Consider the following 12,652-nt stretch of genomic DNA (forward strand, 5'->3'; position numbering starts at 1 on the left):
ATGATTTTATACACCTCAATATTGTCACCCCTCATTCTTCTACGTTCCAAGGAATAAACTCCTATCCTGGCCAACCTCTCCCTATAACTCAAGCCTACTCACCCTGGCAACATCCTCATAAATCTTCTTTGCACACTTTCCAGTTTAACTATGTCTTTTCAATAACAGGGTGACCAAAACTGTACACAATATTCCAAGTGCGGCCTCACCAACAACTTATACAACTGTAACATAACGTGCCAACTCCTATACTCAATGCCTCAGCCAATGAAGGCCAGCATGCTGAATGCCTTCTTCACCACTCTGTCTACCCGTGACGCCGCTTTCAATGAACTATACACTTGTACTCCTAGGTCCCTCTGTTCCACAACACTCCTCAGGACCTTAGCATTTACTGTATGAGTCCTACCTTAGTTTGACTTTCCGAAGAGCAACATCTCACACTTATCTGTATTGTATTACATTTGCCAGCCCTCAGCCTACTTCCTCATCTGATCAAGATCCCTCTGTAATTTATGATAAGCTTCTTTGCTATCAACAATACCTCCTAGTTTTGTGTCATCCACAAACTTACTAATCATGCCTTGTACATTCATATCCAGATCATTAATGTAAATAACAAATAACAAAAGTCCCAGCACCGATCCCTGTGGCAGACCACTAGTCACAGGTGTCCAGTCCAAGAAACAACCTTGAACCATCGCCCTCTGCTTCCTACCATCTAGCTAATTATGAATCCGATTAGCTAGCTGTCCCTGGATCCCATGCGACCTAACTTTCATGACTAGCCTCCATGCAGGACCTTGCCAAAGGCTTTACTAAAGTCCATATGGACAACATCCACTGCCCTACCTTCATTCATTCTCTTGGTTACCTTTTTGAAAAACTCTATAAGATTTGTCAGACATGACATCCCACACACAAATCCACGCTGACTATCCCTGATCAGACCTTGACTATTCAAATGTTGGTTGATCCTGTCCCTCAGTGTCTTCTCCAATAACTTGCCTACCACTGATGTCAGGCCCACTGGCCTGTAGTTCCCTCGCTTGTCTTTGCTACCTTTCTTAAATAATGGAACAACATTAGCCACTTTCCAGTCTTCTGGAACTTCACCAGTGGCTGAAGATGAAGCAAAAATCTTTGCAAGGGCATCTGCAGTTTCTTCCCTAGCCTCCCACAACCTCCGAGGATGGGCTTGAAACTGAGTCCTGAGCATTTACTTCAGCCTGTGAACCAAATTGTTGTTAGGTCAGTTGAAAAGGAACTCTGGCAAGTGACACCACTATAAGAATCATGATCCAAAGAGGACAGTTTGTAGAGGTGCAAATTTCCAGTATTAGTGGTTTCCAGTGACCTTGGATTAAGGAAAGTTGCTGGTGAAAGCGATCTGAGGGCCACAACCCATAATGGGCAAAATGAGAGGTCATATGTTTCCAGAGGCAGAGTTTGATAGACTTTGAGACTGTATATGATGCCACATTTGTGCTGAGGCTGATGCTGAGACAGTTGTCACAGTTCCATTTCTTTTATTGGCTGAAGAGAACGGCAGTGTTTCTATTCTAGTACTTGAAATTTCCTGCAGATTTCTTCAAGGGGATCACCATCTCTGCTAAGTCTTTGTGGTATCTTGAATCATTTGATAGTCCTTGTCTCTTCCTAACGGTGTCTTCCATGGAATTGTATGCAGCACATTTTCACTTGTGACTGAGGAGTTTGTCCTCAATCTACCTGAAGATGTTTTTAAAGTAGATAGACTTTTCAATTCGATTTTTTGATTAGTTTGGACTTTCTCGTTCAGCCTCAGTGATTCAAATATTGGCTGAAATCAACTTATTCACTTCCCCAATTGAATTACCTGAAGATTCCTTCCTTCCTGATGGAATATCATTGACAGTTGTTAAGGATTTTTCTTTAGAAGATGGAGAGGTCAGATATACTACTTGAACTTATCTCTTTCTAGTCACCTCCACCTATAATGAGTGATTTAGATTTGTATTAATAAATTGTTCACTGTGCTGTGTTTCATTCTGCCTCAATTCCATTGCAAGTGTTTCAATTGACTTCAGTGGGGTATACTGTTTAGTTACAGTCTCTATATGTTTGCCTTTCTTCACTACATTTGTTGATACTTGGAATTCAAACTCTTCAATTTTGTTAACGGTGGAAAACATTTCCACCAAACTCATATTGTCACCATGTTCTCTCTCATTTACGGTATGAAACTATTTTCTTTATTCCAAAGTAGTTAATCTCAGGGAAGTCTGCTTTTTTAGGTTAGGTTCTGCTATATATTTACAGCGCCCTCTAAGATTTTACACTGGCTGTTCTTTGACTTATTATTGTTTAAACAAAGAAATAGAGAAAGTTATTACACCTCCGTGCAGATTTAAGGCTGCAGAAACTTCAGGCATGATTTAAATAGGTCAACGTGGAAAGAAAATAATTACTTCATGTGCCCACAGCAAATCACAAACAGAACAAGTTAACATATTGCTTTATTCTGTGGGACAAGTTGCAGATCATGTTGTTAACAGATATGAAGTTATATCAGATATGATAACTTAGAAGCGTTTTGATAACTATTTAACTTTAAGAACAAATCATTTCATGGAAAGAGCAAGATTCAATAAGAGAATACATTCTCTAAAACAGCTGTTGGCAAATTCATCAATAATCCTTTTATATTGTCACAGTTTTGTGAATATGGAATATTACAACCACATGCATTTAGAAACATTTCTGATTCATCTCTTTGAGGTCTTTTACAATTGAATTAAAATCTCATACTGCAAAAGACTGCCCATACTGTGTTAGATGCTGAGATTTGTAAAATCTGCCAAAAAATATGAGGAACTGAAGGACAAGTTTATTCCATACGGCATCAGAACCTATCAACTTCATAAAGTAGAAATCTCCAAATAATTGCATGACAAACCAATGTAAAAGGAATTCCAATCTTTTGATGATATGGCCCAAAGTTCAAGATGTGGGGCAACAAAGAAACACACGAAAAAATGTGTAACATTGTCCAGTTATTTTTGCAAGGGAGTGTGGAAAATTTCAAAAAAAATGCAAAAACCAGAAACTAGCCTGAAACAAAAGAAACAATACTGGTTACATCCACAAATAAGCCAATACTTTATACTGCCAAAGCCCCAGAAACACCTTCCAGGTGAAGAAGCATTTTACTTGCACTAGTTTCAACCCAGTCTACTGCATTCTTCATGGCTTTTCATCTCAGCATTTCACTTGGACAGTTCACAAATAAATCCTGGCATTACTCTTAACTTAATTCATTAATCAGCAAAGTCCTCTATACTTGTAGTTAAATGCCTTGTTAATCTCTGATTTGCAATAAAAAATTTATAACCTAGCAAATCTTTTTCCTATCCACTTGGGTTTGATTTCTTTAATTACTTCCTTACTCTGTTGAATTAGACAATTCTGGAGAAATATGTCACGGAGTACTTCAGGGCGACGCGAGATGAAACAGACACGAGGCTAAAGAAACAGGTACAAGTTTTATGAGGAACATATAAAGTGTTCAATGGATTTTTTTAATTATTCATTCATGGTATAGGGTATCACTGGCTAAACATTTTTATTTTCTACCCCTAATTGCTCAGAGGGCAGTTAAGAGTCAACCACAATGCTATGGGTTGGGAGCCAGACTAGATAAGGGTGATGAATGTCTTCCCCTAAAGGACATTAGTGAGCCAAATGGGGTTTTCCCAACAATCTGCAATAGTTTTATAGTCATCATTCAACTCTCAATTCCAGATTTTTATTGAATTCAAATTCCACCTAGGTGTCAAGATTGATAGTCCAGCAATAATATTACGAGGCCAATATATCCTTATAAAATCTAAAAAAAACAACTGTAAGGATATAATAATTAATCATAAAATTGAATATGATGTCATTAAAATATTAGAGTGGTATAACTCAATAAATATTTTCAAATATAAAAAGAATAATGAATGAATTATTGGTAATAAAGCAAAGTAGGACAACTAATGGTTGGCACATGTGAAAGTCAGGGAAAATAATAATCAGAAATTTATTTAGTGTCTCCAAACAAAGAGAATAATTGATTAAGAATTATTTGATCAAATAGGAAGTGCATCAAAGCAAAGGAAAGTTTTCCTGTATGCTTTGTTTTAATTGCTGAAAATTAAAGTGTTAAAGGACCAAAAGAAAACAAGAGTCAAGGAACTGACTTAGAATTGTTTCCAATGCAATATGTTACTAATGAATTCCAAAATGATGTCATCTCCAATCTAATACTTCATAGTGATACTTAAGTGAAGGAGGCATTTGAAAGCTAGGAATATTTTGCATACTTGTGACTACTGTTACTACTGACGTAAGAGGAGTGCACTGTATTTTTTTCTAGTCCCCGTACTACTATGGGTCACAACATAAATGTGGTAATTTACTCTGCTCCTGATACAGTTAATCGTATGCTTTCTTTATCTAAAACTTGGAATGACATCAGCCCTCAATCAGGTTTTTTGCTTGTTATTCATTCACTCATGAGATGTTGGCATTCCTAGTTGCCCCTTGAGAAGCTGGTGGTGAGCTGTCTCTTTGAATTGCCGCAGTCTACCTGCTGTGGTTGACCCGTAATGCCCTTAGGGAGGGAATTCCAGGATTTGGTCCAGTGACACTGAAATATTGACGATATATTTCCAAGTCAGGATACTGAGTTGTTTGGAGGTGGTGCCATTCCTAAGTATCCACTGCCCTTTTCTTTCAAGATGGTAGTGATTGAGGGTTTGGAAAGTTCTGTCTAAGGTGTCTTGTTGAATTCCTGCAGTGCACATTAAAGATTGTACACACGGCTGTTATTGAGCATAGACGGTGGAGGGAGCGGATGCTTGTGGATGTGGTGCCAATCAGGTGGGCTGCTTTGCCCTGAATGTTATTGAGCTTCTTGCGTGTTGTTGGAACTGCAGGCAAGTAGGGAGTATTCAGTCACACCCATGACTTGTATTTTGTAACAGGATGCCAACAGAATTTATTTAAAGGTAATGCATGAACTTTAGTGTCTGTGATGCAGTAGTTATGTTTGTCTACCCAGAAAAATTAAGCAATGGCACTAGAAGTTTGGTCTAGTGACTACAGTAGTATTTTTGGCTACAGAGTGCAGGCATGCCAAGTGTGTCCTGCCCAGAGGTAGGTATTCCCTCCTCAGCTTGACCCTCCACGGGGCTGAGTATGATAGACAGGGTTAAGATGGAAGGCCCAGCCACCTCTGGACTGTTCTCAGATGAAGTGTCCAGTGAGTGTGTGTCTTGTTCTGCCTCCACTGAGCACCAATGGACTGCAGCTCTGTGAGTGGATCCCGCAGACTCTGAGACTACATGAGGTGTCCTCCATGTCAGCTGTCAAGCTACCCATGGATGCAGCCAGACACTCACATGCCTGAAACATCATGGTCGCAAAGGCGTTGTTGCTGCTGCAGTCCTGAAGTTCTAGTGCCCTCTGATAAATCTACCTGCTGGTTCTGTACCTGCTTCTGCATGTCGATGAAGTCCATGTTTGGCTGCTCCCTTCTTGCCTGGGGCTGAGCAGGTGCCTGGTCTCCAGCAGTCCTCAGAGTACCATTGGATCTGAGCCATTTCTTCCATGGCCAGCTGAAGACACTCACCAGGAAGTGCTCCCAATTCTAATCTAACTAACATACGAGCTGGGTGTCAGTACCTGAGCTGGTGGACAGGACAGGTGGCAGCCTGTGCTCGGTTCCTCAGAGGTGGAGGAGGCATGTCTTGAGGGCAGCCAGTCCCCTTGACAACAGAGATCATGGACATCCCACTACCACCAGCAGGAAGTATAAAAGATAATGATACAACTACAGGATAGAACTGTGGCAAGGTTAGCATTATATGCACAGTAGGAGGTAATGGGAGAGTAGTGCAACAATGACCTTCTTAGTTAGCTTGGTTGCCAGGACATAGAAATTTCTGCATCATCACAGAAGTGGTCCTGGTCTCTGTTGGCCAAGGCCAAAGTCTTTTCCTCGTAGTGGGGGTGAAAGGATGAACATCTGACACCGCACCATCCATCCTGGCCTTTTCAACACTCTAATGGGAGAAAGGGAGGAATCAGGTGAGGTGGAAGTGGGCACCGCAGCTTTTGGTGGTGGTGCTGCAGTTTGGAGAAAGGTGGTGAGGTGTCCTGAGTGAGTAGATAGGTAGCACAGAGGCCTTACTGTGTTCGTAAGGTGGGGATTTGTGGAAACAAGAACAGGTGAGGGAAGATGTTGCATGTGATTGTGAGAGCGGTAGAGCACGAACCGTAAAGAAAGACGAGTGCAATAGCAGAGACAGAGTATGAAGGGGCAAAATGCCAATGGTAGCACATACATTTGCAGAGCAGAGAAGGTCATTCACCTTTTTCCTTCATTGCTGGTGCTTCTCTGGACTGTGAATACTGCACTGACTTCAGTGATGACATCTGGCCAGGCAAGGTCTGGTGGCATGGCCTCTTCTGGTGATCCATTTAGGAAGGATTGGCCTTCTCCTGTACCGACTAATCCACCAATACCTCCAGGACTCTGTCCAAAATGTGGGGAGGTAATTTCCCCTTCTCAGCCATGTCCGGGGTCAATGTCAACTCCAGACTCCAGCACTTGATCAGGTAAAGAGTGGCCTTTCAAATATGGCACTGATGCCAGCGATGCTGGTATACCATTGGAATGTAAGGGGTGATAAGTGCAACTGGCAATGGCAGGCAGGAGTCTCAAGCTCGCATCGGATAAGAGGCATGCGTATAAGTGTAGTAGGCAGATTATGAGGTGGGTTTGAGACAACCTCATGAGAAACACATGGAGAGGAATCCACCTGTGAAACTTTAGAAAAATGACATTGCCAAAAGTAATTAGATTCAGCCTAAGAAGATCTGTCCTACGTGTTCTTTGTTATGATTATGGAGAGTACTCAGCTTAAAACTTACTAAACTGGCAAGTGTATCCTTTTCAAACAATAAGATCAGCTTCAGTTAAACGAGAAGAAAACAAAGAAAGGAAATATTTGGCTCCTTCTATCTCATCACAAAACATATTTTGAAACAAAACTATTTGAATTTTCTTGTTATCTTAATTTTCTCCTTTCTTCTGCTTTTGTTCTATATATTTAAAGTTTGATTTTTTTTGTTCCTAACCTAAAATCTCTATTCTAATCCCTTTTTTCTTAAAATTATATCGCGAGGAACTTATGGTTATGCATTTTTTTCCATTGTGTCATCACTTTATGAGCAGCTTGATTTGCAAAAATTGACTGTAGGGAACAGTCTTTCAGCCAATTAAGTGCCTGAAGTAGAAGACCTTGCACAACCTGAATAGACAATTGCTGAAAGAATAAGCTCTCAATTCCAATCATATCTCGGTAAGTGAAATCTTCCCTGAGGGTTTAGTTTTCTCTGAAGAGGCTTGCAGGCACAGGAAAGCTAAATACTACAGCAAGCCTAATGTTTTTCCTGAAGAGTCATTGAATGGTATAAATAGGATATTATTTTGTAAATGGGACACTTTTCATACCATCCTGAACAGTACGATTGAAGAGCTTCCAAAATTATTTTCCTGTGTGACAATGTCCTTTTATCATAATAGATTTTAAACAGTGGAAAATCTTTATTTTAATTCTGATTAGTAGTCAAATGAAGGAAATAACTCGATGATAAAATTGATGGGTCCAAATACAGGTGCAGTGATCCCAACATTTGATTAGCCTATGGTAAGACTCAGAGACAGTCCAAGTGAAGGTGAGAGCAAGATGGACATTGGAAGCTGGAATTCTGATTCTTACTTTCTCTTCCTTGACTTCATTGTTTCCATTTCTGAACACAACCTGCCCACTACTACGACTCCTACCATTATGTTGAATACATCTCCTCTCACCTTGCTTCCTTCAAGGATGCTATTCCATTCTCTCGGTTTCCCTGTCTCCACCATATCTGTTACAATGATGCCACTTTCCACTGGCTGCCTCCAACTTGACCTCATTTTTCCTTAACCAAGGTTTTGCCCCCCCACTGTGGTTAACAGGGCCTTCATCTATAACAGGCCAATCTCCCACACTTCCACCATCAATCCTTCCCCACCTTCCCATAACAATGATATGGTTCTCACTTGTCCTCACTTTCCACCCTACTACTCATGGCATTCAAAAATCATCCTCCAGCATTTCCGACAGCTCCAGCAGAATGCCACCATCAAACACATCTTCCCCTCCCCTCTACTGTTGGCATTCCACACAGATTATTCCCTTTGTGACACCATAGTTCCCTTTTCCATTATTCCTAATACTTCATCAAATCCCCACAGCACCATCCCATGCAATTGCCCATTCACCAGTTTCTTTCTCATCCAATGTCCCAAAAAAACCTTCCAGGAGAAACAATGTTTTACTTGTTGGACAAACAGAAGGCTGGAAGAACATAGCAGGCCAGGCATTGTCTGGAGGAAAGGGGCAGTCAATGTTTCGGGTATTACCTTTCTTAAGTCCTCAGTACATTCTCAGGAAGTGTCACCGGAACCGAAACGTTAACTCTGATTTTTTTCTTCACAGATGCTGCCAGACCTGCTGAGCTTTTCCAGTTACTTCTGTTTTTGTGAGAGATAGTAGGAACTGCAGATGCTGGAGAATCTGAGATAACAAGGTGTAGAGCTGGATGAACACAGCAGGCCAAGCAGCATCAGAGGAGCAGGAAGGCTGACGTTTCAGGCCTAGACCATTTCTGAAGAAGGGTGTAGGCCCGAAACATCAGCTTTCCTCAGTTCTTTCAGTTTTTATCCACACTTTCAAAGCCTGAGCACATGATGCTGTTCTCCACTTTTCTTACATTTTGTTCCTCCCCCCACAGCCTCGTCTTGTTTGTGTCCTGTTTACTTTGCTCTTAGTAGGCAGGACACTTTCTGTCCTTTTTACACCTTAACTTACAATCGATTTTGTATCTCTTTTTCTCTTTCACCATCATTAACAACTCCTTTGTGTTTTAAATTGGGCCTCTACAATATCTGGAACAAAAACAAAGTTGCTTTTCTGAAGAAGGGTCCCGACCCGAAGCGTCAGCTTTCCTGCTTCTCTGATGCTGCCTGGCCTGCTGTGTTCCTCCAGCTCCACACTGTGTTATCTCTGGAAAAGCTCAGCAGGTCTGGCAGCATCTGTGAAGGGAAAAACAGAGTTAACGTTTCGGGTCCAGTGACCCTTCCTCAGAACAGAGGAACAATATCTGTCCTTTTGCCGCTTCTCTGCCTCTGTCAAAACTACTAAAAAGAATCATTTTCCAATCTGACAAGATGGCGGCAAAGTAGGATGCTCTACCCAGAGTTCCTCTGCTTCGCCTGTTTTTTTGTTGCTATTCTTTTTCTTTTCTCTCTTTTTAACAGTCCTGGGGCAAGATGTGGGAAGCAGTCCTGGAGCAGGGCAAGGGGAGGCTGGGTCCTGAATCAGCCTTCCTGAGGGGAAGGGAGTCCCAAAGCAGTTCAATTTAGCTTGGAGCAGTTGATATCCATAAACATTGACCTAGCCAAAGAAACAATTGCCACACTGCTGGATGAATCAAGTAAGCAGGCAACCCAGGACACCAACAACATCAATAAGGACACCACCATGAAACTACTAGATCTATGTCTCACAACCCACTTCACCTTTAATGACAGCATATACAAACAAATCAATGAAGCACCAGTGGGATCCCCAATATCAGGACTGATTGCAGAAACAGTGATGTAAAGGTTAGAATGGACAGTGCTCCCCACTATACAACCCAAACTTTGGGTCCAATATGTAGATGACACCATTGTGATTATTAAACACACAAATCTAGAAGAAACCCACCAACACATAAACACCGCCCTTACTGGGATAAAATTCACAAAAGAAGAAAAGAACAACAATTGACTACCCTTTCCAAGAAGGCAAAAACAACAGGGAACTGCAGGCCGGCATATATAGAAAGACCACACATACGGACCAGATACTCAATTACACTAGTAACCACCCCAACACCCACAAATGGAGTTGCATCAGGACACTGTTCAAATGAGCCACAACACATTGCAGCAACCCAGAACTACACAAAGCAGAACAGAAGCACTTATACAGAGTCTTAAAAAAAATGGATATCCAAAAAGCACAATCCACTGTTGCCTCCAAGACAGACCACAGCAGAAAGACACAACATCACCAGACTCACTTATCACCCTACTGTACATCAAGAACATTTCAGAGATGACCACAAGACTACTCAGAACCCTAGGTATCAGAGTAGCCCACAAACCGATAACCAAGGACTGTGAGAAACATTACATAGGCCAACAGGAAGAAAATTGACTAGACGGATACATGAACACCAACCAGCCACCATGAGACACAACTAATTCTCACTTGTGTCACTACACACGGACAATGAAGGACATGAATTCGACTGGGGCAACACATTCATAATCGTACAAGCCAAACAGAGACATGCCAGGGAATTCCTGGAGGCCTGGTATTCCAACTGGAACTCCAGCAACAAACACATTGAATTATACCCTGTGTAAAACCACTGAGAAACAAAACTGGAAGTAATACCAACCACCCCAGCAAACTGAGGCATATAAATAACAAGTGGGACAGAACACCGACGCTTCACCGGAGGCGCACTGACAGTGTTACTGAGCAGGGTGACGAACACTTGCAACCAAACCCACCAGCTTGCCGAGCATATCTACAACCTCGAAGTGTATGTGTATTTTGTCTTTAATATGGGTAAAAACAGGTGAAGTGTTCCATGTTCTGTGTTTATACAATATTATGACTTTGCCTGTCTGTCAGTCTGCTCTGGGCTTGCAAGCTGCATGTACAAATCAGTTGATTTGTTGTGTTATCTACATCATAGCTTATAATGCAGTTTATTGTTTATTAATCAATCCCTGATGAATGAAAAATTATGAGCTCATTATCACTAACATGACGGCCTCTGCTACTTAAACCCAATAGGGTGCCACTAAAGGTAAAGTGCACCTTGGCTGGAGAATGTGCTGTATGCTGGAAGTATCTGCAGCAGAGTCTTTGACTTGCAAGAAATTAAATGTCTTCTGTGTAGTCAAGGTCAGTGAATATATCTTCAAATGCATCATCACCTCAACTGGGCACTAGCTCAGGGTCTGCTCAATTCATCATAGCACCAATCCACTTATTAGTACTCTATCAATCACTCTCTATCTCATACTTACTTTTACAGCTTTTCTTCACCTTCAGACATGTAGAACTTCTGCAAACCTCACACCTGTATCTTTAAACTTGCACACTCTGTCAGACCGCGGCAGCCTCACCAAACAACACACTGTACCAACTCATAGACACATGTATTTTCTTCACACTTCAGTGAAAGTGCAGAATACAATCAGACAGAGCATCATATAATCAGTAGGGGTGTAGGTATGGCTTCATGACCTTACTGTTATGGGTAACATGTTTACCAATGTCACCCTGACTGAGACTGTGTCCAGCAAGAGGTAAAAAACGTTATAGATGACAGTATGCTCAGAACTAGTGTTGATGCACACAACCTATTTCCCCAATCTCTTCTGATTTCCAAGCAACAAATGATGCAAGCGTGCTCCTCTTAGGCTCGCCACAATTCTACCCTTTTGCCTTTCTCTTCTCAGATACCCAAAGCTTTCAATCTGTCATGAAATAGTCAGACAGAAAGAGCTCATCCAAGGGCATCGTGTTGAAAAAGAAACAGCTTTACTCACTCTCACACTTGTAGCTCAGTACTTGACACTGCTTGTAAAAGATAGTTAAGAAATAGGAGATGAATAGCTCACTGCCAGTCAAGGGTAAAACAGGTCTCAGAGCACCGAAGGACATGGCTGCACCTATGTTGTCCTATAGCACATCAGATGAGCAGTTCAACTGGACCAACTACAGGTGGTATCTGTTTCATAAGTGCAATTAAATGTTTGTTGCTTTCCTTGCTTGTGGAAAATGTCAAAAAATATGGAGGAGTTTGGCAGCAAACCAGCACAGAGCTTTGTGCAGAAATTGGAGCTTATTCTTTCCAGTGTAGGAGTGGTGGCCAACTCCACAGGAATACTTGCAGTCTCAACCATAAAGTAGCATCAGATGACTCGTACATTAACTTCCACCACAGCCAGAGCACTGAGCAGTGGAAACTCAGACTGAAGTTATGCAAGTTCAACTTCCTTACCAGCATTACTGTAGATGTCAGTATTCAACACGTTGTCAAAGAGTTCAAGCAAACTGAGCTCCAACATAATGCTAGGATTGCCAAGGCACCTGCCTGAGGCAGTGGTAGGTGGTTCTAGGGAGAACCAGCCTATTGCCCCCTTTCAGGATGACACCTGATGCCCATCAGCAGATGCAGTTAGTATTGTGTGTCCGCCAGCCCAGACTGAGGCTACCCACGTCAGGATAGTCAACTCTAAAACCAAGCCTTCTGTAGCTCTATTTTGATGTTAACTATGGTTGTCTACAGTCAACCACACTGAATGTTAGCAGGTTTCCATCAGCCAGGCTGCAGCCACTGGCTTTGCACTCAAAGGAGCACCAGAGAAAACAAATGCATATGCAAAAGAGACACATGAATGCAGAAAGTCTTTAGTTGACGTTTGTATCCAATATCATATGGTGTG

Source organism: Rhincodon typus, chromosome 15, assembly GCF_021869965.1.
Source record: "Rhincodon typus isolate 14 chromosome 15, sRhiTyp1.1, whole genome shotgun sequence".
NCBI lineage: Eukaryota > Metazoa > Chordata > Chondrichthyes > Orectolobiformes > Rhincodontidae > Rhincodon > Rhincodon typus.